Source organism: Phaenicophaeus curvirostris, chromosome 1 (assembly GCF_032191515.1).
Source record: "Phaenicophaeus curvirostris isolate KB17595 chromosome 1, BPBGC_Pcur_1.0, whole genome shotgun sequence".
NCBI lineage: Eukaryota > Metazoa > Chordata > Aves > Cuculiformes > Cuculidae > Phaenicophaeus > Phaenicophaeus curvirostris.
In genome coordinates, this window is record NC_091392.1 from 127,052,550 (window position 1) to 127,077,291 (window position 24,742).

The window sequence follows — 24,742 nt, forward strand, 5'->3', positions numbered from 1 at the left end:
GAGTAAAAATGTGAACTGCTTTTGAATACATGAAGTGCAACTTCCTATGTTATTAGCAGCTCAGATAGTTTTATCAAATCTACATAAATTGTAGCCAATTAAGCTGACAGTATGATCTGAAATATCACAGCTCTGATGTGATAATCAAATGAATTTTCTTCTAAATTTAGTGCCTCATCATTTTGTACTATAGTTTGTATTCATTTCATTTGATAAAAGACTACCTAATTATGATTTCACATCCATTTGCTCAAGAACTACATTAATTACTGTGTCACTGTACTTTGTCATCTGTTGCAGAGATGGCTTGATATCGTATAAGCCTTGTGACCTCTGTCTGGGAGCAGGCTATCTGCGAGTGTCATGAGCCTAGCTCTGTACTTGGGATTAGGCCTGTTTCAGCTGCTGAATTGCTCCTCGTGTGCCTTGTTTTGAAAAATGTAGCTCTTTTCAGTGCCAAGGCTACCTCTATTCCACACTCGGTTGAAAATTTCTTCAGAGAATACATAACATTGTATAATGGTAGAGCTTACTGTACATAGGTAGAGTGTCTCATATACGTAGAGCTCACTGTTACAGTGACCCCAGCATCTGCTGCTCAGTGGGCAACCTACTAAGGAAATACTACGCTGTTACTGGACTTTGCTCTCCCTATCTGCTGCCATTTTAACCTCCTAATATCCCTTTGACTTGCAGCAGCAGTGTCACATACACTGTGTTTCCATGCACTAACAGAACAAAGTACACAGCATAAATAAGCATTTCCTACAGGAATATGTATTGGTTTTACTGTCAGTATTGGTCATACTTCATTTTTCACATTTGATTTTCTGCAGGTTGTAGCAGAAAGGAAACTCAGCTGAACTAAGTTTTACTTAAACTTGGGAACAAGCGTAAAGTCTGATTTTCTCTCCCTCCATTTAGTGGCTGTATTAGTATGGCTGTAGTTGCTACTGACTGCAAACGGCACTACATGTACAGACATGGATTGAATAAGAGCAGAGTAAGACTCTCAGACTTGGTGCTCAGAACTTACTCCCTCACTTTGGTAAAGTTGCCATAACATTGCTTTTAATTCAATAATTCAATTATTCAACTGATAAAAAAGGTGAATTGCGTCCTTCAGCTTTTAGCTCTCCTGGGTCTTTGTTCCTGTTTGTTGCCTTGGAGCAAACCTCATCTTAAAGCTGCTGTTACTCGTGCACAGCCTTACAGAGTCTTTCACGGTAAAGAAATGTAATCTTAGAGCAAAAAATAGCTGCAGCCATGAACACACTTAAGGAAGAAGAGGATGATGGCTGTACTGTATTTGCTTCTGAGCAAATGAACCATGAGAGAAGCAGGTGAACCAGCCCACGTCTGCTGCTCTGTTAGTGCATTTTAACAGCAATGGTAGCAGCAATACTGGTGCGCACAAGGAGAAATACGGACTGGCAAAATTGCTATTACTGAGGAAACATCAAAGAACAAAAAGCTTCCCCCAAAGCCAAACTGCTCCTGTTCTGAGGGGAGGATGATGGCAATAACTAGATGGTGTTATTTCAAGGCTTTGAAATGTGCTGCCTTTATATATTAGATGAAACCAACACAAAGCATGTACTGAAATGGAAGAAAATAGAAATACAAGGACTTGAAATGAAATATTTGAGCTGAAATAGGCAGAATACAAGGAAAGGCAAACCTCCAGTTCTTTCTGTGTTTGCAAATCATGCTGTTCCTGAGTGCAGTATCCTACCCGAAGATTGACAAAGACAAGGATAGAGTATGTTCTCTCCTGTAATTAATTAAGGATCTCAGACCTTTTACTGTGGAATTTCTCGATTTCCTTGATTTTGTCTGAAAATAGTGCAGTTGATCTGTCTCTTCAGATTTTGAATGGAAGCATTTATTTTGGAAAAAATGTGATCTTTCTCCCTTTTAGTTCTCAAGACGAGTTCCCTCCGTGTTGGCAAGAGGCGTATTTTCAGTTTTTCAGTCCATTTTGCTGAAAGTAAAGTGAATTCAGATGGGTAAATCTTATATGCACCCCCTTTTTTTAGTTTAAGCCCTTAATTCAAAAAGGACAAAATTAGGCAGTGATGCAGTACTGCAGTCCTTTCCACTTTTTATATGTTTTTCTTTTTTTTTTTTTTGTTCTTAAGTCTGGCATGGAATAGATTTGCTATTGTATGCTTGAACAGCTACTTCTGGGGCAAACCAGTTCTGCTTATTTAAGGAGCAGTTAAGTGTTGTCTGTCAAGTTACTGCAGTTTTACACATTAGTAAACAATACCTGAGTCGCTATTGAGCATGTGTGTACAAGGTAGTCTTTGACAAATCAGTAGAAAGCTCAGTTAAGATATTCACATTCTGTTTAAGGTGTGTAGAGAACAAGAGATTGAACCTGGCCAAACACCACAGCTGTGCTGTCAAGCAGTAGCTTGCTGCGTCGTGGGACAACTTGGTCACATGTCCAAGTGTGAAGTTATTTGCGGTATGGTTGAAATTAGAGAAATATCTTTCCCTAATGCAGGATGAGCAGTAGAACAATTACCTCCAACTTCTTCTAGGTCTTACTTCAACAGGCACCATAGAGGTAACTGTCGACTGGCTCCCAGAGAAGCTTGTGCTGACCTGAGGACTAAGGGCCTCATTTTTGAGCTGAAGATTGACCATGCTTCAGCAAAGTCAAGTTCCTGGGACCCCACCTGCAGTGAGACTTTTGGCATCTAACCATTTCCATCAAGGCAAGCCAGTGGTATGAAAATCACATGCAATAGCATTACCGTGCCTCGAGCCAATGGAGCGTTTCTTCATGTCCTTCACCGGTGTCTAGGAATTTATTAACAGCACAGGGATCAGATACATTTTGGGGAGAATGATGCAGGCAGCTGTTTCTGGTAGCCACGGAGGATGGCAGAAAACACATTGCCCCACTCTGTACTCATTTGCTTCAAAGAGGCACTACAAGCTCTGTCTCTCTCAAAGTCTCTCATTACTATGGAGGTGATCCTCTTGCATGTTCTACCAGTGGATACAACTGCCTGGACTCCACCTGCTGTTAAACTCCTAGTGGCTGGGTGTCTTCACCATTAAAGAGGGGAGCTGAAGTGCCCCAGACCCTAGGGGTAAGCAGACAAGACTGGAGAATGGATGGCCCAGAGCCTATGGCACCACCTTCAGCTATGTTTGCTGTGTCCCAAGGGATGGATGAAGGCCAGCATTGTCTTCCCCTGCCAGGATGCACTAGCATTGCTCAGGAGCAAGTCCTAGTCCCTCCCAAAAGGAATCTGGCTGTAAGATTTCAGAGAGAAGAAAGAGGAGTGGAGACCCCTGTCTCGTCTATAGTCCCCAGAGTCTCTTGATCACACAGGTTCATTTGGAAACCTGCCCTGCAGAAACCTGCTTTTCTGCCATCTCAAGAGGATGGCGCTGCATACACTATTAAGAACCCTTGAGCCACTTCTGCAAGCAACATATGAAGCTTGTGTGCAGATCTGCTTTGATACAGCTAATAGAAAAAAATTGAAAACAATCAGATTATCTTCTCTGGGGCTGAGAATCATTATCATTGCCCTGAGTAGAACCAGGAGACATTTCCCCTCACACTGGATTTACAGTGAGAAAAGTCTCCTCCAGATTCACACCAGAGTACTTTTCTAAAAAACAATTTGAAAACATGCAAGAAAAGGTGCTCGTGGACCTCTCTGCTCTGCCTTGGCACAGTGATTATCACACATTCCCAGCCAGGATACATGAATAAAGCAGGTCAATTCCTTGTTTTTCACAAAAGGATTAAAACCCACATTTCTTGCCTCCCTAGAGACTGCAGAATACCTTGGCAGGGGGGACCCTTTCTAGACTTTGAGCTAAAGCTAGGCTGCTGTGCAGAAATGAATTAAAATTAATCCGTAGACAAGTGAGCCTGATGGCAGCTTAGCAGTGTGGAGCTCAGCTGGCAATAGAGAAACCTTCTTCTAAGTGCCTTAGCCTGTGGATTGCTGTGTACCTTGCCTAAAGGCTAATTTGTGCAGCAATAGTTTCTTCAAGCTGTGTTTTAAAGGAAAGCAGGGTAGCTGCTGCTATGTTTTTGTAAAAAGGCTGATGCAATTAGGTAGGTGCCGAGGAGGAAAGTCTCTGGAAACCCACCATGTTTCTGGGTGCTCTCAGGGTTACATGTCTCCCTGGTATTCAGGTGAGCAGGTTTATCAAAACGTAGGTATTTGTAGATGGGCATAAGCACAGTCTGAGGTCATGGTGTAGCTGGACCACGGTTTTGAGGACTGCAGTCCTGGTGTTAAGCACCTACTATGTCCCGTTTGCACCTTAAGCATCTGAATCACTGGCACTCTTTTCCCTCAGTTCTAAGGAGCACAATCCCATTGCCACCCAGCAGGACTGTGCTCCTAAATCACTTAAGTGCTTCTCAAAATCCCACTCCAAATTTGAATATGCAAATTGTATATTGTTCATTTTTAAAGGGTGAATGGGCCTCTGTGTCCTTGTGCAGTCAGATCCAGGTTGCATGCTGATACAGCTGTGAGTACTCCGACAGGAACATGTACACTCTTGAGAAGAGCCTTTCTGCAGAGCTGAGCAAAAGAAATCTTTTATGCAGAAACTGTAGATCATATTGGTGCAAATTCAAAACCAAAAATTAATTTGTCTTGGATACATTTTTTTTAACAGCAGGTGATTTCTCTCACCTTTTCCTTCTATTTCTCTGCAGAAAACATACTTTTTTTAATTTTCACTTTGTTCAGTCAAAAAACAATTTTGTGTTGTGAAATAGGGTGTCGTGGGAAATTTTAGATCTCCCCTATATCTTCCACCCAATCCTAATACCTCATTTTCTAAATCTGTCACAGATTGCAATATCAAGTATTAGCAGTACAATCTTGTAAAGGTAAGGCACTGTAACACCTTTGTTTATGTTTTGAAGAAATCTATTTATTCCATGGGAAAAAATGGGCTTACATTTGAAGCTCTAATAAATGACAAAACCCTATAAACACTGTTGTGAAAGAACTTCATGTGCACTGTAGCTATATGTATCAAATATTAAATGACAATAAGCTTTCCGAAGAAAAGACAATTATCATGCTATCTGCAGTAGCTTTGAAGAAGCAAGATAATTTAAGGAATAAACGTATCCTGCATGGACCAGATGCCAGAATACACAATTTTCTAATACAGTCTGTTACATGTCAGTTGAATTAGCAGCTTGAGTATGATGTCTTGCCTTCATGCATGTCTATCTCTGAAGAGAACCTCTAGGTTGTGCACAAGATGGCTGTCAAATTTCCCAAGTTAATTAAGACCTCTTGCTTTTCCATGGCAAAGAGGCCATGAAATCCAGGACAAAAGTGTTGAATATTCAGAAGAAGCTGCAGAGAATGTGGGTTAGGGAAAGTCTATGCTGGGGTTTGACAGTTAGCAATCATTTTCTTAGCACCCTTCTTTTTCCTGACATTCACTTTATTTTTGTAAATGTATTTTGCTCCATATAAAGTGCTAAACATTTCAGAAAAAGTATTTACAAAGCGCACAGAGAATTCGCAGTCTCAGTTTTAATATTTTGAAAATGAAATCATAACCAACTTCCATCACTTAACTATATTTGCAGAGATGTGACCATTGTCTCAGGTTCTCTCTTTTTATTGCACATGCCAGAGTTATATTGAAAGAAAACAGGTGGGTGAATAGTAGCATGATTAATCATGGTTCAATTGTGCTATGATATTATCTGTAGGCATATCAGATGTACACTGTATAGGGAACAAAACTTACTCATACATTTTGAATTTTGTTGAGAAGAAGCCAAATGACCAGGAGAAAGTAGCATTTTTAGAAACTGTAGGTAGCTCAGAGAGTCAAATGTCAGCTCTTTGCCGTACAGGCTGGGTAAAGTGGCAGGAGAGGCAGAATTCATGATGAATAAATTGGATATTGCTGTCTGTTAAGGGACAGCTGAGATTTCTATTTTCTTGCTTGGAAAGGAGTCCCTTTTTAGTGTCTTCAAGATCACAGAATGTGCCGCTAATGCATTAAAAGCAAAGAAATCAATCTAAGGGAGCTTTGGGGTGGGTATTTCTTCAGTGAGTGACAGCACTTGGCTTGCCATAACCCCGTCACTCCCACAGTCCCCATTCTTGTTCCTGTAATACAGCTGTACTAAAGTGGCAAGCCATATGGCCTCACACTTGAGTAGAAATAACCTCCCCGACTTTCACACCTCAGTGAGGACCACTCAAGATCACTTTACCTGTCTGGTATCATAGAATCACAGAATGGTTTGTGTTGGAAGGGAACTTAAAGATCATCCACTTCCAAGCCCTCAGCCATGGGCAGGGGCACTTTCCACTAGATTGGGTTCCTCAAAACCTCATCCAACCTGGTCTTGAACACCTCCAGGGATGGGGCATCTATGACCTCTCTGGGCAACCTGTGCCAGTGCCTTACCACTCTCACTGTAAAAAATTTCTTCCTAATATCTAATCGAAATCTCCCCTCTTTGAGCCTAAACCCATTACCCCTCATCGTATCACTGCACTCTCTGATAAAGAGCCCCTTCCCAGCTTTCCTGTAAGATCTCTGGGCTCATGGGTGGACTTGATGATCCAGTGGGTCCTTTCCAACCTGGTGATTCTATGATTCTATGATTCTATGATCTTCTCTTTTAATTACAGAGCAGCATGAAACAGTGCTGTTGGCCTCGCAGAGCTTCAACCTGCCCGAATGCCAGTGAAATCCCTGAAAAATCCCAAAAGAGCTGAAATTACGGCAGAGCTACATCCCTTTTGCTGTGACTTTCAAATAAACTCAAGAGCCTGTCAAAAGCATCGCTAGGGTTTAGCTTGAGGCAGCTTCTGATGCGAAGCCGGACGGCTCTTTTTTTAAGTTTAATTGCAGTTTAGTTTAGAAGAAGTGCACGCAGCAGACACCAGCGGAGGAGAGTTTGCAGGGTGGGTGCCCCCATCCCCTGTTCCCAGGGCGGCTGGAATTGGGTTGCTAGGGGTGCTGGGTGTGCAGGCTCTGGTGGCTCGGGAGGAGGGAGAAGGCACCACACCAGGCAAGGGTTTCTTGGGTTTTAAGTGCCAAGGAGCTTTTGTCTTTACTGGAAAAGGCATCAAAGCATCATCTCACCCTGTACAAAAGGGGTTGGTATAAGTTAACCCATGGGACATTTTTCCTTTCATTATAATAGCAGAACCAGGTGCTCTGTGATGCTGCCCTTTTGGGTTTCCCTGACTACCACACAAATGTGCTTTTCTACCTTCCCTCAACATCTCAGTAGTAACATAAAGTAACAGTGTGTCCTGCAGCTCCTTTGGCCATGTGAAGTGCTAAAATGCAGAAGACTCCTCTCTGACAGCAATTTATTTTCTTGTGCTTCCTGGATTTGTCATTAATAAAGCCTATTTTTTTCTCCAAAGCATTAGTTTTCAAAAGAAATTGTGGGTTTACCAACTCTACTTATATCTTTGTTCTAGTACCCTAAAAGGTTAACACTGAATGTAGGTGCTTTATATCCTGGGTTGTTGGTAGAGTTTGGGTGGTTGGTCTATCTGTCCTGTGTATGTATGTATGTATGTATGTATGTATGTATGTATGTATGTATCTATCTATCTATCTATCTATCTATCTATCTATCTATCTATTTATTGCTAGAAAAGGAGGGGAAATAATTGTTACAGGGAGAAAAATCACAGACAAAACAAGATATGTAAATAATGCATCATGACAGTAACTCTTAAGGGAAACTAGAGGGCAGACTTCTAAAATACTTCAAGCTCTGTAAAGAGGCGAAGAGGTACCTCACCAGCTTCCCAAAAAAAAATGTTAAGTGCCTAACTCCGGGGGGGGTTGCATGTTAAACCAGCTAAATGCTTTCAAAATACTGTCCTGAGAAGGCTTGGGAAGCCTGTGGCATAAAAATAATAGTCATTGCTGTGTATGAGCAGGCAAGCAGCTCCTATTTAAGTCTGCTAATTATTACACCCAGTATAACTGAGTTGTCATTTCTTTATCCGTCCCTTTGAATCAAAGCTGATGTGTAATGAATTGTGTCTTATTGTGTACTAGAAATCACTTTGGACTGGACAGAGGTTTTTAATTGTTGTTATATGTGTGAGTACTACTTAGCATCTGCATGAGTCTTGGGTTCTGACTTGTTCATTGGGGGATGTTTACAAAGACCCTTGCAGCGACAGAGAGAAACAGGGAAAGGTGAACCCTTAATGACAAATTGGCAAGAAGGAAATGAATATAATAGAAAATGTATTTGGATTTGGGTTTTTTTTAACTTCCTCTAGTCTAGTCTTTGGGCCTGAGGGAGATGAGGCATATGGAATAATTTTTAGGGGCTGGAGTTGTGAAAATGAATCTTGAAGGGCAGCATTTAAGTGTTTGTTATTACATTAAGGTGGAGATCAATGCAACAGGAGACTGAGATGAGGTGGAGGCTGTGGAACCAGTTTGTACATGCCGATTTATGTTAAGCTGCAGAGCTGGGCCCTGCCGTCAGCTGGACCACAAAGGTGCAGGAATAGCTGGGGTTAAGCCATACCATTTAGAGTTTAAAAAAGAGAATATTTCTCCCCTGATTAGAGAAACTAACTGTCTCCAGCAACTCCTGGATGGTAGCAGTGTTTTGCAGGAATTTGGGTTTCCAAATCTGGCAGACTTGAAATTGCCAGCCCTTGAAAGCCCCTGTCAAAGAGCTGCACCAGCCTCTTGGCAGGCTGCTGGGGAGCCAGCACAGGGCTGATAAGAAACTGCCCAGATCAGTCATGCTCAATGTTCCATGTCGCCTCCAGATAATTGCCGAAAGCAAGGTGTTTCCATAAAAAGTTACACTTTCAAAGCACAAACCTTTCCCAGTGGAGAAATGTTCCAACAGGAAATGCTGGACCAGTTTAACTCCTGACGTACAGTAAAGTACGAAAACTCATTGCGTTTTAAATAAATTTCAGCAGCCTCAGGCCATGCCAACTCTCAAACAACAAATCAAGCAAACTCGTCTTTTTCTTCCACAATTATTCAATCTAATAATTCTCTGCATTTTCCCCTTTTGCTTCACTGAGGGAAGAAAGATTGTGTTTGCAAGATGCTGCTTGCTTCTAGTTTCAATGGCCTGGGATTTGAAATTCATAAACGATCATGATATAAATATATATAAACACATAGCTTAAATCCCAAATTATTTATGTACAAACAGCACCAAAATTCAATTACCTCCAGGACACACATGATTGGACTTTGCTTTATAAAACATTTTTTTTGACATGGTTGTTTTTAAACACAGCATGAAATACACATTTTCTTCAGAGACAAATGAAAGACTAATTCTGCCTTGCCAAGGTTTGAACACATAGGTTTTGAAAGTCTAACAAGCTAACACCTAATGCTTAGACCTTTACCCTCAGCCATTAAATTTGCATGAGAGATGGAGAATGTTTGCAACAAAAAATGAATGGCAGAACTCTCATACTGGAGGATATGTGAATTCTGAACAACAATGAAATAAAGATGTTCAGACAATGCTAAAGTGTGATAGGAACTGAAAAATCAGGCAGTATGGAAGCTAAGGGGGAGTATTTATCATAGAATCACAGAAACATCGAATAGTTTGTGTTGGATGGGACCTTAAAGATCATCTAGTTCCAACCCCTCTGCCATGGGCAGGGACATCCCAATAGATCAGGCTGCCCAACCTGGCCTTGAACACCTCCAGGGATGGGGCATCTGCAACTTCCTTGGGCAACCTGTTCCAGTGCCTCACCACTCTCATGGTGAAGAAATTCCTCTTTATGTCTAGCCTTAATCTGCCCCTCTCCAGTCTGTCAGTGCAGGTGAATTAACATACTGTACAGCCTGCCTCATACTGTGTTACTGGAAAACTGTAATTTGTAACAATTTTCCCCTAACGATCTCATGTCTACAATATTATGTGGCATTACAAAACTAATACGGTAATTCTGATTCGTCTTTTGTACATACCAGTATGTCTCTGAAGTAACTCACCTATATCTTAATTTTTAGATATGGAAAAGCACCATTAGGCTACATGTTCAGTCTTGCCTGAATAACTGATGCTTGTGTGAGTCATATATCAACTTAATATCATTTTAATATGTATTTTTTATCATTCTGTTGCTCAATTTTTTATAAAAAGGAAAAAGCCATCATCTGTGTCTTTAGGCAATGAAGACCATGGGTACTTCAGAAGTGCTGTTGATGAGGGCATGCGCTTGAGAACTCCATAGGAATAAGCAACATGCCAGATATTTCATTTTCCACAGCCTGTGGCCCCACAACTCTACCATCTCCTGCAAAATAAAATTTGGAATCTCTTGCTTACAATTTTTATTTTTAAAATACCAATGATACTTTTAAATCTTCTTTCTCTGTGAAAACCATGCAGGTATCATGCAGTGGCATGTGTGTCTCAAGAAAATGCCAGATTATCAGGAATACTAAGTGACAGCCAGTATGACAATCACAAAAGACATTAAGCATTCAGGTGTGAAATCAGAGAATCTTTCCAGCAGCAGTATTTTGTTGTGTGATATGTTGCATTTAGACTTGCGAGGAAGTTTTGTACATAATTCAGAGTAAAGCCTTAATATTTGATTGGAGAGCTAGCACCAAGTGAAGTGCCAGCATAAAAGAAATCTGAAGCAAGTGCCTTCCTCCAGAATCTCCTTCATGTAGTGCAACTTACTTGAAAATCGTTGTTCATCATTTAGTTATGTAACACAGCTATGCATTTTAGAGTTCACATAGCATGAAACAGCACGACCTTGCAATTCCACTCCTACAAAGGCTTTTATTACAGCATTTGAGGGACTATAATAAGACTGCTGAAAGGATTCAACTGGGAGATTCTTTACCCAGCCATAAAAATGTCAGTAAAAATAAAATCACCTTTCTCTAAATTTCACCCCTCTCAAATCAACTGTTTTTCAAGAAAAAAAAAAAAAGGCTTGACTTTTCACAGAAAAGCACAGAATATCTAGGGATCTTCCATTTCTTGAGAAAAAAACAAAGTTTTAAAACTAAATCAGGCACTTTTTGTGAGAAGCTTTGTTTTGCTAGATTTCTGGCTTCTTATTCACCCTGAGTAAGAAACAACATTTCTACGTACTTCCAATACCTATTGTTCAGCAGCTTCAAACTCTTGATGTTATGGGACTGGTGAAAACACAAGCGATTAAGATTACAAAATGTTGTAGTCCAGGCTACTGACTGAGGATTTACAATGCTGTAGGATACTACACCAAACATCCTTCTTTGCTGCAGGTACAGTTCCCGGTCGTGGTTGACCCATGCAGCTGTCTGTAGGTTGCTCTGAGCAGGGCCCCTGGCCAGGACACATGCAAGGCTGGTGGCATGAAGCTTCCGCTGGAGTGAATGGGACTACCATGACAGAAGGAAGCAAGGTTGTGAGAAGTGCAAATGCCTTTCATCCTCTTGCTTGTGCTGCTTTATGTGGGACTTCTTGGAGCTGTAGTGCTTGCAGTGTTTATTTCTTAATCCAGCTGATAGAGAACCCCACCTGGGGGGATGCAATACTGGGCTTGATGACCACTAATACAAGCGAACTCATCAGTGACATCAAGATCAGAGACAGCCTGGGCTGCAGTGATCATACACTGATGGAGTTCAAGGTCCCAAAGGATATGGGGCAAGCAAGGAGTATAGTCAGGACCCTAAATTTTAGGAAAGCAGACTTCCAGCTCTTCAAGGAGTTACTTAGTAGGAACCCCCCAGACATGGTCCTTGGGGACGAGGGAGAAGAAAAGATCTGGTAACTATTTAAGGATGCTTTCCATAAAGTACAAGAGGTCTCAGTCCGCAGACGTAGGAAATCAGTCAGGGAAAGGAAGAGACCAGTGTAGCTGAGTTGAGACCTGCTGGTCAAATTGAAGAGCAAGAGGGAACTACACGGCCAGTGCAAGCACGGACAGGGAACCTCGGAAGAGTACAGGGATGCTGCCTGGTTGTGAAGGGAGGCCAAGGTGCAGCTGGAGCTGAACTTGGCAAGGGAAGTGAAGACAAACAAGAAGGGCTTCTACAGGTCAAAGAGAGCGTACCCTCACTGGTGGTTGAAAATGGTGACCTCATACCAACAGATGAGGAGAAGGCTGAGGTACTCAACAACTTTTTTGCCTCAGCCTTCACTGACAACTGCTCCTAAGTCACTTCCGAAGCAATCCAGGAATTCTGTTTCTTAGCTTTATAATAATTTGACCGTGTTTAATACAGATTACACAGCACAATACCAGTCATTATATTCTTGCCTCTTGTAGTTTCGCCACAGACACCAGTCCAGCATTTCACCCCCCGGTTACCTCTGTGATGGGCTACCAAGAGCTCACTGTAGGCAACCACTACAGCAAGAGCACTCACCACCATATACATTTTCTCCTAGCTGGAAACTTGGCTTCCAGAAACACATCCTGGTTGAGAAACTCCAGTCATGCAATTAACTCTCAGCAGGTGCACTTCATATTGCATCAATGAGTACTTCCTTACAGAGCCTTTATCACTTTCAGCATAATAAAAATGTCCTGTTGTTTCAAATGTCACTGATTTTTGGACTTTTTCTTTTAGTAGTTGATTTTTATAGCAGACTTTTCCTGTACTGAATATCTTATAAATCATTATTTTATTTCTATTTATGTTTACCTTGTTTACTTCAATACATATTTTTGTCCTGTAGACATCACAATTACCAGTTTGAGGTTTTTTTTCGTAAGGGAACCTAGCAACATCTTTTCATTTTCACGGTGCACCACCAACCAGGTGCTTTTCTACTGGCTATTTTTCACCAGATGCCTGCAAGCTGCTAAGTGGGTTTTGTTATCGGTAGGGAAATCAATAGAATTTGTAGCACCTCAAAGGAAATAAGAAGCACTTTGCAGGACCAGCTCTTAGGCCTTAGCTTCCTCACTGATGAATTTGCTATGACAGTAATTCCTGAAGTTTCACTGTCTCTGTTAGCATTTGTCTTGAGAATCTGGATTGCTGTTATGGGGAATGAACTATCTGATGTATAGAATATAAAGAAGCCAGTCTGCTGCTCCATCTGGCTTCAACCAGGAGTTAGTGCACAAACCTAACCATGAATAATTTTCACATGTATGATTTGTTCATGTGTTCTCTTCTTCACGCTCATTGACTCTCCGAGAATCACTTCCATAAATCTGCTGGTGTGCCCAAGTGGTTACAATCTCCAAATAACTAAGGGAACAACCTAGCAGCTATGCACGGTTTAATACCACTGCACTGTGCCAAGAATCCTCCAAAGGGCTTCGGACACATACTGCTTTTTATCTGTTTTTTTACCACTTAAACTGTTACGGCAGCCATGAGGTCAGTGCAACTCCATTGTTCTGAATTCTGTTATGTTGGCTACATATCCAAGTTATAACTTTCAAAAATGCCACAGATTTACTCCTTATCTGGCAGGGGATAAATCTACTGCCATAACATATTGATCTGAAAGACCCTCAGCTGTCACTTCAGAGCCACTGGGCTAAACTGCCCCTCTTTTGCAAGTTCCTTTGCTAAGAAAGCTTTTTGTTAGTGTAGGTAACAAGAAATGTTGACAACAGGAATGTTTTCACCTGACTGATTTTGTTTTAAATAAAAAGTTCTATTGCTGTTAACTAGACATGCTGTTACACAGCATTGGATTACAGCTCCCTCGTTCATGCACTACCAAACCACATCCCTGGAAAGGGTCAAAATTGCCCTTAGTTCTTCATGTTATACTATGTGAAGACAGATGTAAGTTAATTTGAGGAATAACCTAAGTATGAGAATGTGAGCATATGGTTTTCGATCATTTCTTCATGATGAAGATAAGCAAAGTTCATTATCAAAAAAATAATGTATTTTAGTGGAAAAGACAACTTTTTTTGTCTAATATTCTTTGGCATATAAATCTAAAGAATAAAAGTTCTGACCTTTTTTGTTTTGAAACTCTGTGTGTATGTGTATGCACAACCTGAATTTCCATATTTTTTTTTTGCCGTTTCTCCACATAGTTCAATTGACTGTTGGTAAAGTACAAAAAATACTAGGATAAATAAATTAATCTTTCCAGTATTTCACAAAATCACAGTATGTTTGAGGTTGTAAGGGAACTCTGGAAGCTTTCTTGTCCAATCCATCTACTCAAGTATGTCCACCGAGATCAGGCTGCCCAGGACCATGCCCAGAAAATATAAATGAGAGCAAACATATTATAGAAGATGTATAAGAGATGCTGAAATATAAGAGAGTTGCTACTATTATCCTGACAGAAACATAAAAAGTATGTTGAAATAATTTGCAGAAATCATGCAAGAAAGTATAGTCTGATATTAAATAGGGAGAGAATAAGAGGATGACCTCCTCTTTGCAACCTAAGCCCTCCTTCTGACATCCCAACATGTTCAGCTGGAGTACATTTGACTTCCTATTTCTTCTTTTGCCATCTGTGTGGAAAGTGATTCTGATATGATATAAATATTAAAGTAGTTGCACGGGAGGAGACGATCTTGGCAGATGGTGTCACTGAAGGGAAGTGAGGGCAGATAAATTAAAGCAGATACCTTGGCACTTCAGGCTGCTGTCTCTGAAAGGCTTTTACCAGAAGTGTAGGAGAATTAGGGAGTCAATGGAGACAGTCGAGCTTTATTTCACATTCCCTGTTCCCTAGAGCAATCAAAGACATGTCCCTGGATTTATCTTTTTACTGAGTTTTTTCCCTCTGAAGATCAGTGTGTTTGTAATTCTCGGTTAATTCTGCTCCAGACTAATGAAAGTTCATGAACTCTGTCCCCTTCTTACCTTACTGAAATTGATACCCTTTTCATTCCCAGAGTGCTATGAGCTAGGAATGGGGAATGGGCAGATGTCATTTAAAATTTGTGGGAAGAAAACTTTTCTGTGTCTCCTAACTCCATAAGAAGTCATTACATTCACTTGCACTTTTGAAGAGGCATTTTTTGGCCCTTATTATAAATATTTTTCCAGTCAGTGCAAAATTTTCTCCAAGCAGCCATACCTGTTGTCCATGTGCAAAGTCCACTATATGTAATGAATGCTTTCAATTTATTATAATCTTTAGAGTTTGCATGATTTAAATCATGCTTCATGTCTTGCTTAAACAGTGTTGTAAAGAAAAGACCCAGTCCTCCAACAGTAACCCGCCCTGTGGTCTCTCAAATAGAGAACTTCTTGCTGCCTTTTCTTAAATGTTGCATATATAGCAGTGATAGTGGTGAGTAAGAGATCTATAAATGGGTTCTGGTGAGGAGTAAACATCATGTGGTCGTTCAGTTTGGAAGCTTGTTGAGTGGGAGGCATTTACTGAACCTTGGTGCAATTGCTATAATCACTGATTTTCTATGAAGTGCTAATGGGATATGTTTGTCTTCTCCTTTGTAACGTTACTTCTTATAAAGCAGGCTGCCTTAACAGAATATTGCCATTAAATATATAAGGCTGGAAACTGTCCAAATAAAGACAAATTTTATTTAGCCTTCACGTGGTTCATGCACGGCCTTTAATTGTATAATATTAGCACTCAATACGAACATTTTATTGTATATATGGAGGTACAGCCAAACATTTCACGCTTCATCTTCTTTCAGCTAACGTGTTGTATAGGAACAGAAAACTGGTGGTTTTCTAGAGTAAATCTTTCGTCTGCTTGTTATTAACAAGTTTGGGCATATTTTCAGGGAACAAAATGGAAATGCAACATTGAAAACTAATTTTAAAGGTCAAAAAAAGTGAGATGTTGCAAGTCATTGATTTATTTAGATGTATTTTTAAAGTTGCATTTACAATGAATAGCACAGAAATTAAATTATTTTTAACATAAAAATAGGCATTGCTTTTTCCCATGGTTAGAAAACTTGGGGAAACAGTCTCCTTTGTCCCAGAAGCTAACACTGGCATCTCATCGACTGCAATCACAGACCTGCAGATTCTCAGACATGGAACGAAGAAAACCTTGAGGGTTGGAAAAAAAAAATGATTTCATGATTCAAAAAAGCTTCTAAGTATGTGATTATTCCCATCCTTAATTAGGACAACATTTGAGCATTTGCTGTCGTGTACATACTTTTCTATTTTCTTTAAAGTGTTGTTCAGTAGAATAAGGTTGACTGGAGTGGCAAGAGAGGCGCTGGTAGATAAGCTGCAGCAGCTGAAAGAATAACCAGGGAACATAACTGTGGGGGTTATTAATGTACTATAAGCAACCTATTTTTGAGTTTACAGACTCCCATTGATCTCTGGAGGAGCTGGAGCTCTAAAAATAACCTGCCTTTGGGAGCTGGGTGAGAGAGTATTGAAGTTGGCTGGAGGGAGGTCTAAGTGGTTTGAAGCATCATGGGAAGATAATAGAGGGTCCACTGACTGCAGAGGGAGTTCAGGTAGCAATTATAAGCAACAAGAAAGTACATCTAAGAGAAAGATAATAGTATTAGCAGGTGTTAAAATAGCACTGCCTGCAAGCAATGTGCTTTAGACACGTGGGCTTGATATTCCTTAGCACCTGAGCATGAAGGCAATACTTACCATTGTGACAGTTTGCTTTCTCCTGCATTTGGATGGCAAGTAGCTGGGTTCCTAGAAGCTGTAGCAATTTATTTTTTCTCTCCTCCTGTTAATTAAGTAGTCTTGTAGGTGCATGGCCTCCTAGAAGACTGGGTTTCCTTTGACTAGAGTTGCTATAGTTCATTTGTGACTGGGAGAATTGGAAATAGCAGACCTATTAGAGGGTCCACTGCCTAGTGACAGCCCTGTGCTACGTGAAGGGGAAGGAGAGAGGTGTTTGCTTGGCCAACTGGGATATGATGCCAGCTGGTAATCCTGGTAACTTCCAGCCCTGAAGTCATAAAGATATTGAGTGATGTTGATACTGATTTCAGTGGGAGCTGGGTGTCAAAGGCCTGGGGTCTGTGAAGAAATGAAGGGAGGACAAGGGAGTATTTGAAGAAATGGAGTGTATGACTAATCCCAGCATGCAGTTTACTTTGAATTGTTAACAACACAGTAATACGGTACCTAACGCCTTATTGTTTTAGTTTGTAAACTTACTGACAGTGACATCAAAGCAGGGGTAAGCAGGGACCTTGCAACTGGCCCACAAATCCACTCTGGCCCTTGTGAGGACAGCTTCCCCTAAGACAAAAAAAGGCTCTTCCCAGACTCACAAACTATTTGAGGCTTAAGAGCATCTCTGGAGAATGTCCAGTCCAACACCCTGCTCAGAACAGGGTCATTGTTCAAGGCCATGTCCAGTTGGGTTTTGAATATGTCCAAAGATGGAGACTCCACAACCTCACTGGGCAGCCTGTGACAGCATTTGATGACTTTGACAGTAAAAGAAATTTTGTTTCTCATTTGGATAAAATTCCCTGTATTTCAACTTGTGCCTATTGTCTTCTGTCCTGTCACTGGGAGCCACTGAGGAAAGACTGGCTCCATCTTCTTTGTATCCTTGTCAACAAGATCCCTGGGGATTTGGTGTGCACAGCACAGGATGGCTGGTATTAGAAGCTCAGGAAATAGGGGAAGGCTAAACTTCTTAGGGGGTAATGTGGGGGAAGATAAGCATGGAGGTCTCAGCAAGGCAAATGTCTCCTCCAGGATGACACATGCAGGAAACACAGCCTTACCCTCCAAGACACCGTATATGCTAGAAAGGTATAAAACATTCCATGTAATCCCAAGGACCAGAATGCTAAATTACAGCTGTCCTTCACACCACAAACCTGCCCACCGTGCATTTGAAGACAGAACCTGATGCTGGCCTCTTTCAGCAGAAGGATCAGAAAATTCTTGTGATGCTGAAGACCACATTATGCTTGGATGTGCCTGCTGGGCTCCGCACACCCTTGCTTCTGATCCTGGGCTTGAGCACTCAGATTTAATCACAGCTAGTGATGTTTTATCCGCCCACCACTAGAAAACAGTTACCTTGTGATATTCAGAAACAGGCACAGAACAGTTTGAAACAGAAAGGAGAATACTCGACTGAAACACAGGGAGAGCATGTGTAGGCAGGCGGTAATTATATAGGACAGGATTACATGTGCCTGCACATCCTAGGGAGCCATCAAATACAGCCTTAAAGTTGGATTTTGTTTTTGAGATCAGAAAGATAAGTGTCTAAAATTACCTGAATAGAAGGAAATCTCAGCTGAAACAAAACATCACATTGCCTTACTGTATCAGGCTATGAGATGATGATGTTGTTTGGTTGCTAATGACCACAGAGCACTTTTGTAGCACTATGTGTGGTTTTATGACCTCTTTCCTATGGACAATGACACCTCCTCACCTTTTCAAGTCAAGTTAATTAACATTTGACTTCTTTATTCAAAAGTTGCCAACATGTTCAGTTAGTGCAAGCCGTGCAGGGTTTCTCTTAATAACACCTCTTTTCTTCAGGGAAGTTTTTCTTCTCAAAGCTGAGCAATTCCAGCCCTTTGAATGTCCCTCCAACATTTGTTCAAATGTGTGCAGCCTACACATGTTCAGGAGCACAACCCCCCCCTACATTTTATGCTGCACTTTGTGAAATATAAAAGGTTGTAATTATTTTTTTTCTCTGCCCTGTGGCTTTTTCTCTACTTTCTGAACAGATATTAAAGGTTCATCAGATCATTAATTTTACTGAAAACGGAGGTATTCCTCCATCCTAAATACTTACATCTTAGATTATTAAACATACATGCTTAGAAGGTTTATTGAGCTGTCTGGAACAACCAATATTTCTTAACCTCAAAAAAACCTGGGAATAGACCTTATGCTGGGATTCAAACTAGCTGCGACTATGGAGGATTCACTGTAGACAGGACAATTGAAATTGCTCATCATTCCCCAGACAGCAGCTAAACAGCTGCCTACCTCTCTTTCAATAAATAAATAAGCCCTGTGTCCTGCCAGGCAGCCGGGAGCAGACAGGGCAATGGAATGGGGCACGGGTCACAGCTACTGTGTAGAAAGAGCAAATCTCAAGGCTTTAAAGGCCTGAGCTCTTAACAGAGCCATGAAATTTCTTTAGACAGAGATTTGGAGAGTGGGCGAAAAAAGCTAGTGGATCAAAAAGATTTGTTTCACACCCACTCTGTATTCCCTGAGCTTGGGTGTAAACAACTACACTCAGTGAAAGCAAAATTGCAGGTGCAGGGAATATACTCCCCCTCATAACTTACAAATACTTCTCTGCATGCTCTCAAAATACCCATGAGTGCACTGTTAAATTATTAATTTCTGGTCTTGTATTTGTCCTACAGGTCTAACAAGAGAAACCAAATGGATTCCATTGAATGAAGATAATTTGGAATATTTTATGTATTTGTATGAAGACTACGAACTTCCTAACTCTGTAATACCCTGTGGGAAGCTGCTTCTTTGTACATTTATATCAACGCTTTCTTGTCCATTTTGTTTAACATAAGAAAATACCCTGAACTAATACAGTACACAGCAACTAGCAATGAATTTGTATATATGATTTTGACCCGACAATAAGGACTAGTGTTATGTGAAGTTTGAGCTAAAGTAAAATAAATTTTTTTTAAAAAAAAGTCATCATATGCAATTACTTTGGTTTCTTTCCTTTTTTTAAAAAAAATCAATATGGACAGAAGAGTTTTAAATTTATTTGAAAATGGCAGAATAAATGAGGAATGTAATGTGTAATTTCTTGTTCTGTATTTCTAATTATGGAACATGAATTGTTTATCATATGATAATGAAATGAAAATATTAGAAGGCATGGCCTCTCTGATTAGTTTAGCTCATTCCTTTTTTGTTGTAGAGCCAAAGTGTTTCTTTTTTTCAGAATCCAAAATGCATTGGTGTTCTGTTATTCATGCATCACCTTTACTTTATACACTGAAAAGACAAGATGTGAGCTAGCTGACTGAAAACCTGAAAACTTAATTCAAATAAACAGGTTGACCAGCCTTGATGGAACATGCTCCTGAATATAGGTTGAAGGTTCACTCTTTTCAAAAGCCCAGATAAAAAAGGGACATTAAAATACTGATGCTGAGCAAAAATCTTGTATGATCACACCAACTGTTGCAAATGATGATTAATCCCTGACAGTTGTTTTATATGGACTGTACATAAATAAAGACTGTTTGATGCATATTCTGTTTTTGGAAATGAGATCTTATTGTTAGAGAAATTGAATACATTGTGTCTCCCTGTTCTCTCTTGTGTTATTTGCTGTGAAGGGGAAAGAGGAGATGTTTTGTAATAATATGCTTCTATCATTGACTGAAAACTATTTTACATGCTCTGAAACTCTCTGCCTGGCTCTTGTTTATTCAGTTAAAATAAAGATAATTATTCTGGTTAGAAAACAGGTTTCAAGTTGAATATTACTAACATTGATATCTATTTAATTATTGTTTGCTACACCAATCAATGCAAAAGCTAACAGGCTATATGTTTGTATTTTAAGTCATTACATATATTTGCATGGCTTTGTACAGGAAATTAGAAAGGAGTGCTACTTTCTGTCGTTCAATTAAAAGGGCATTCTTATATTTTTTACTTTCAATAGGCAATACCAACATTTCTTACTATCCTGCTTCTTCCTTATGCACTCCTGGCTGATATCCCTTAATGCATTCCTTGGAGGTGAACATCCCCAAAAGACAGGCAGAAATGAAAATGTCAAGAGGCAGAATGCATCAAGAACACCTTTCATTTACAGACCAAAACCAATAACATGTCTATTCAATTGAAATTGAATGATTCCTATCCCACCCCCCACCCCCCAGCCCTGCATTATCACTCACTGATACTGGACTACATTGTTCCTGCCAGTATGGAAATTATAAAAAGATAAGAAAACACAATCCCTTGAGCCAAAAGCATATTGAAGACAAGATTGGTCAGAGCTTCAGCTTTTGTTTTAATTTACCCACTTTAAAAGCAGTCATTTCAGAGAACTATAGGAGGGTAAAGCCACACAGTTAGGAAAGTTCATACTGGAAATTGCAGGGATAGAGAGAGCTAGGATGACATACCAGTCATCACATCTTAATATGTAAGTGAAAGATTAAAAAAAAAAACAAAAAAACCCTACATCCCTTACACAGATGTGTGCTTTTTTGCCAGATTTCAACTCCTTGCTCCAAAGGGGAGGGGTACCATCTTAATGGTGGGGAGGGGATAGGTAGAAGCATAAAATCAGCAACTGAAACTAGAAAAAAGGAAGCAATGAAGGCTCTCTGCATCTCAGCTAGCAAACTGTTAACAACTGGTCTGAACCATCATGTGCTAGTGATGTTGGTTTTCATCTAAGTCTTATTAGAGGCTCTGACTGTATGGCGTATGTAGACCAGTGAAAGATGCCCTAAGCAACTCTGTGGTCTGTTATTTCTGGCATGGAAAAATGTAGTCGCCAGGTGTAACATTTCAGCACAAATTTAAGGTAAGATTGAGATCTTACAATGTAGGATGAGCACAGAAATACATAATAACAGGTCATGCTAAAGTCATGCCTATTTCATGTAGTTACCTACCAGCCTTTTTCAGTATTAACCAGACTCACTAACACCTATGTATTGACACCTCACTAATGACATGATACATGATTACCCCTCGGCAGTGAATCCAGAGGAATAATTGCAGCGAAACAAATAGTTATCACAACTGAACCACAGTGAGATAAACTCCTCTATGTCCCACAACCTCTAATTTCCTTAATGAGGAACCCATGACATAAAGCAAAATAGCTGGATTTCAATGTCATCTCTATGCTCTGGTCTCCACGTAGTGCTGATGTGACAGTAAATCAAAGGGACAGCAATGCCCTAGTGTCACTAAACTCCGTGCATATGAGGTGGAGGAAGAGTTTCCTTTGTTAACTCCCTGCCTAGTTCTCTCCACCATAATTGTTTTTTCCCCAATGCTGAAAGAGAGACTTCTTTAATTTAAATGTACATATATTTCTGAGAAACTGCTCAACAATAGTGTTAAAAAACATAAATAGTTATTTTGTTGTGGCTACAGCAGAATTTGGTCTAATGAGACACCAAGACCCTGGCACATTTGGGAAGAGACTTTTAATCATCATATACTGAACAAAAACATGCTCTAATTATTTCTCTATTTATCTGCACAGAAAAATACAAACACGTTTAACTTGGAAGTAAAGAGAAAGCTAGAGATAAAATAATAATTACTGTTACCTGAAAACTCATGGTGAGTTTGAATGTATTTCAACTCATGGTGCTGGTTTAAAAGATTATAATGCTTCTGCATTTCTAAGACAAATAATTTTACTTGCCCTAAAACTCTGGAGGCTTGGCTTTATGCATCGCTTGAATTATAGAACTAAACCAGCAATTTTGCATTTTCTCTGGTGGTGTAAGTTATTATTTTTAGTAGTAAAAGAAAAGTCCTATTGTACTACTTTACTTACTGTGCCAGCAATACATCTGTAGTTACATGCAACTGCGTTCATGTGCGTGAATCCCACAAATTAAAGTCCTGAGATGCAATGAGTTCAGTGGCATCTTACCAGGACTGTTCTCAGTGCAGTCACAAGGGTGACAAAGGTAGCTGTTTTATTTATCTCTTGTTCCATGCTGACTGTAAATTATTTATGGGAAGAGGTAATAAAAGTTCGGCACTGTGGTTATTTTGTATTATAAAAAATTGATGTTGAGAGAACAGAATCAGAGACTGCTGTCCAAGGAAAACAGGTGTATTTTTCTTGATAATAGCTTTAGGGTCAAAATGTTGAAACAATTTTCTTCTGCCTTTGTGACTAAGACCTTGCTTTTGTGGTATGTGTACATTTAATTTGAATGAGATTTTCCTTTATAAGTGAAGCTGATTAAGTAATGCGCTTGGAAAGAAAATCCTAATTTTGGTATATGAGCTGCCTCATACTACTGGTGCATAATTACAAAGTAAACTCCACCTAAAGCCAATTTTTCAGCCCTCGAAAAGTACTGCATCTTTTATCTTTAATTTATACCCCAAGATTAAACAGTTTCTGTAGAGAAAAACATAAGGGCTGGATATAAGGTCAGTCAAACTTGGTAAAATTCAGTTTTCTTGTGTCTTTGGAAGTAGTCTAAAGCCATTTATAAAATAAAACATCTGTTCTGTAAGTTATACTCTCTTCCCACTACCTTACTTTGCAGTAACTACAAAGTGGATGTTTTAAAAGGTATCCTACAGAAGACTGGTGGCTAACTGCAAGTGCAATAGCAAAGTGCAATAGTGAAGTGACAATGTTCTGGCCTTGCTATCAATTGTGGGTTTTCTGTGCACCAGTGGTTGATAATCCTTGTCTAGTAACTAAGTATTGTGTTCAGTTCTGGAGTCCTCCACCCAGGAAAGACACAGATCTGTTGCAGTGAGTCCAGAGGAGGGCCACGATGATGAGCAGAGGGCTGGAGCACCTCCCATACAAGGACAAGCTGAGAGAGATGGAGTTGTTCAGCCTATAGAAGAGAAAGCTCAGAGGAGACCTTATAGTGGCTTTCGAGTATCTGAAGGAGGCCTACAAGAAAGCTGGGGAGGGGTTCTTTTATCATGAACTATAGTGATAGGATGAGGGATAATTGTTTTAAGCTCAAAGAGGGGAGATTCAGATTAGATATTAGAAAGAAATTTTTTAATGTTAGAGTGGTGAGGTGCTGGAACAGGTTGCGCAGAAAAGTCATGGATGCCTCATCCCTGGAGGTATTGAAGACCAGTCTGGATGAGGCTCTAAGCAACCTGACCTAGTGGAAAGTGTCCTTGCCCATGGCAGGGGGGGTTGGAACTGGATAGTCTTTAAGGTCCCTTCCAATCCAAACCATTCTGTGATGACATGATTCTAACTGCTTAAATTTTATTTCATCTGGATGCTGTACTGTGAAAAGTGATCTAATCCTCTGCTGTATTTTGAGTGAAACTGGAATTAGATTTGCTTTTCTTACAAATGCTGCATTCTTAGTAAATGTTTTTTTAACAGCTATTACAATACTTTCTATTGCGAATATTCTTCACCTAACATAGTGGTTCTTTACCTAGTATTTACCCTGATTATTCGTGGGGTCAGTATGCATCTTAAAAGATCTCTGTTCTATCAGTAGACTGATAATCCAAGACCTGGTCTGAACAGAAATGCACAAGTCAGCATACAGCTGAACTGGACATGGTAACGATGCAGCACACAGTATTTTCTGTCTTTCTGAGCACATAGGTGTTGACCATGCAAAGCAAGTTTGGATAGAAAGGGCAAGATTCATGTGCCTGCTTGGACATGAGGAGGATCCATGTGAATAGGTGGACTCATTAAGTGCTGGGGGACAACGCAAGTGGGGTGGACACATAGAGACTGTGATGGGGAAGCTGGGAGTGAGAGGTAGAATGGAGCATAGGTGTAGGCTTCTATTTTGAGCAATGAGTCAGGGAGCAAGAGTGATATTAGGGCTACCAAGATCCCTGTTGCCACACTGCTTCTTTCCTCCAGCTCAAATTTTTTAGCTCATCAGGGTCACTGGATTAGGTCCAGCAGGCTGGAGAAGGGTATGTGCTGGGATGACACATGGCATATGAGTGCTTAGAGGAAGGCCAAAGACTTGAGGAGGCATCTCAAGGCCCTTTGGATCCTTACTGTTAGTGAACTCAGGAAAATCGCTTTGATCCTTGCTGCCCACCAAGAGTAGCTGTGCGTGCTGAGATGATAGTGTGTGATGGAAGAAGCCGAGGGGCTGAATAATTA

The 24,742-nt window shown here is 40.2% G+C and overlaps 1 protein-coding gene across 7 annotated transcripts in view; it reads left to right on the top strand.

The window, feature by feature from the left end:
• SMPX (small muscle protein X-linked) overlaps positions 1–20,154 on the top strand; it is a 36,577-nt gene extending 16,423 nt beyond the window's left edge. For 3 of the 7 annotated variants that reach the window (XM_069873913.1, XM_069873903.1, XM_069873922.1), the window contains exon 5: positions 19,290–20,154. The gene's annotated coding sequence lies outside the window, so the exon portion shown is untranslated. Of the gene's footprint in view, positions 1–6,668; positions 7,418–10,156; positions 10,345–11,283; positions 11,424–12,293; positions 12,568–19,289 lie in introns of those variants that run through there. The other 4 variants (XR_011338910.1, XM_069873955.1, XM_069873942.1 and 1 more) reach the window with 4 other exon arrangements.
• Positions 20,155–24,742: the final 4,588 nt, after the last annotated feature.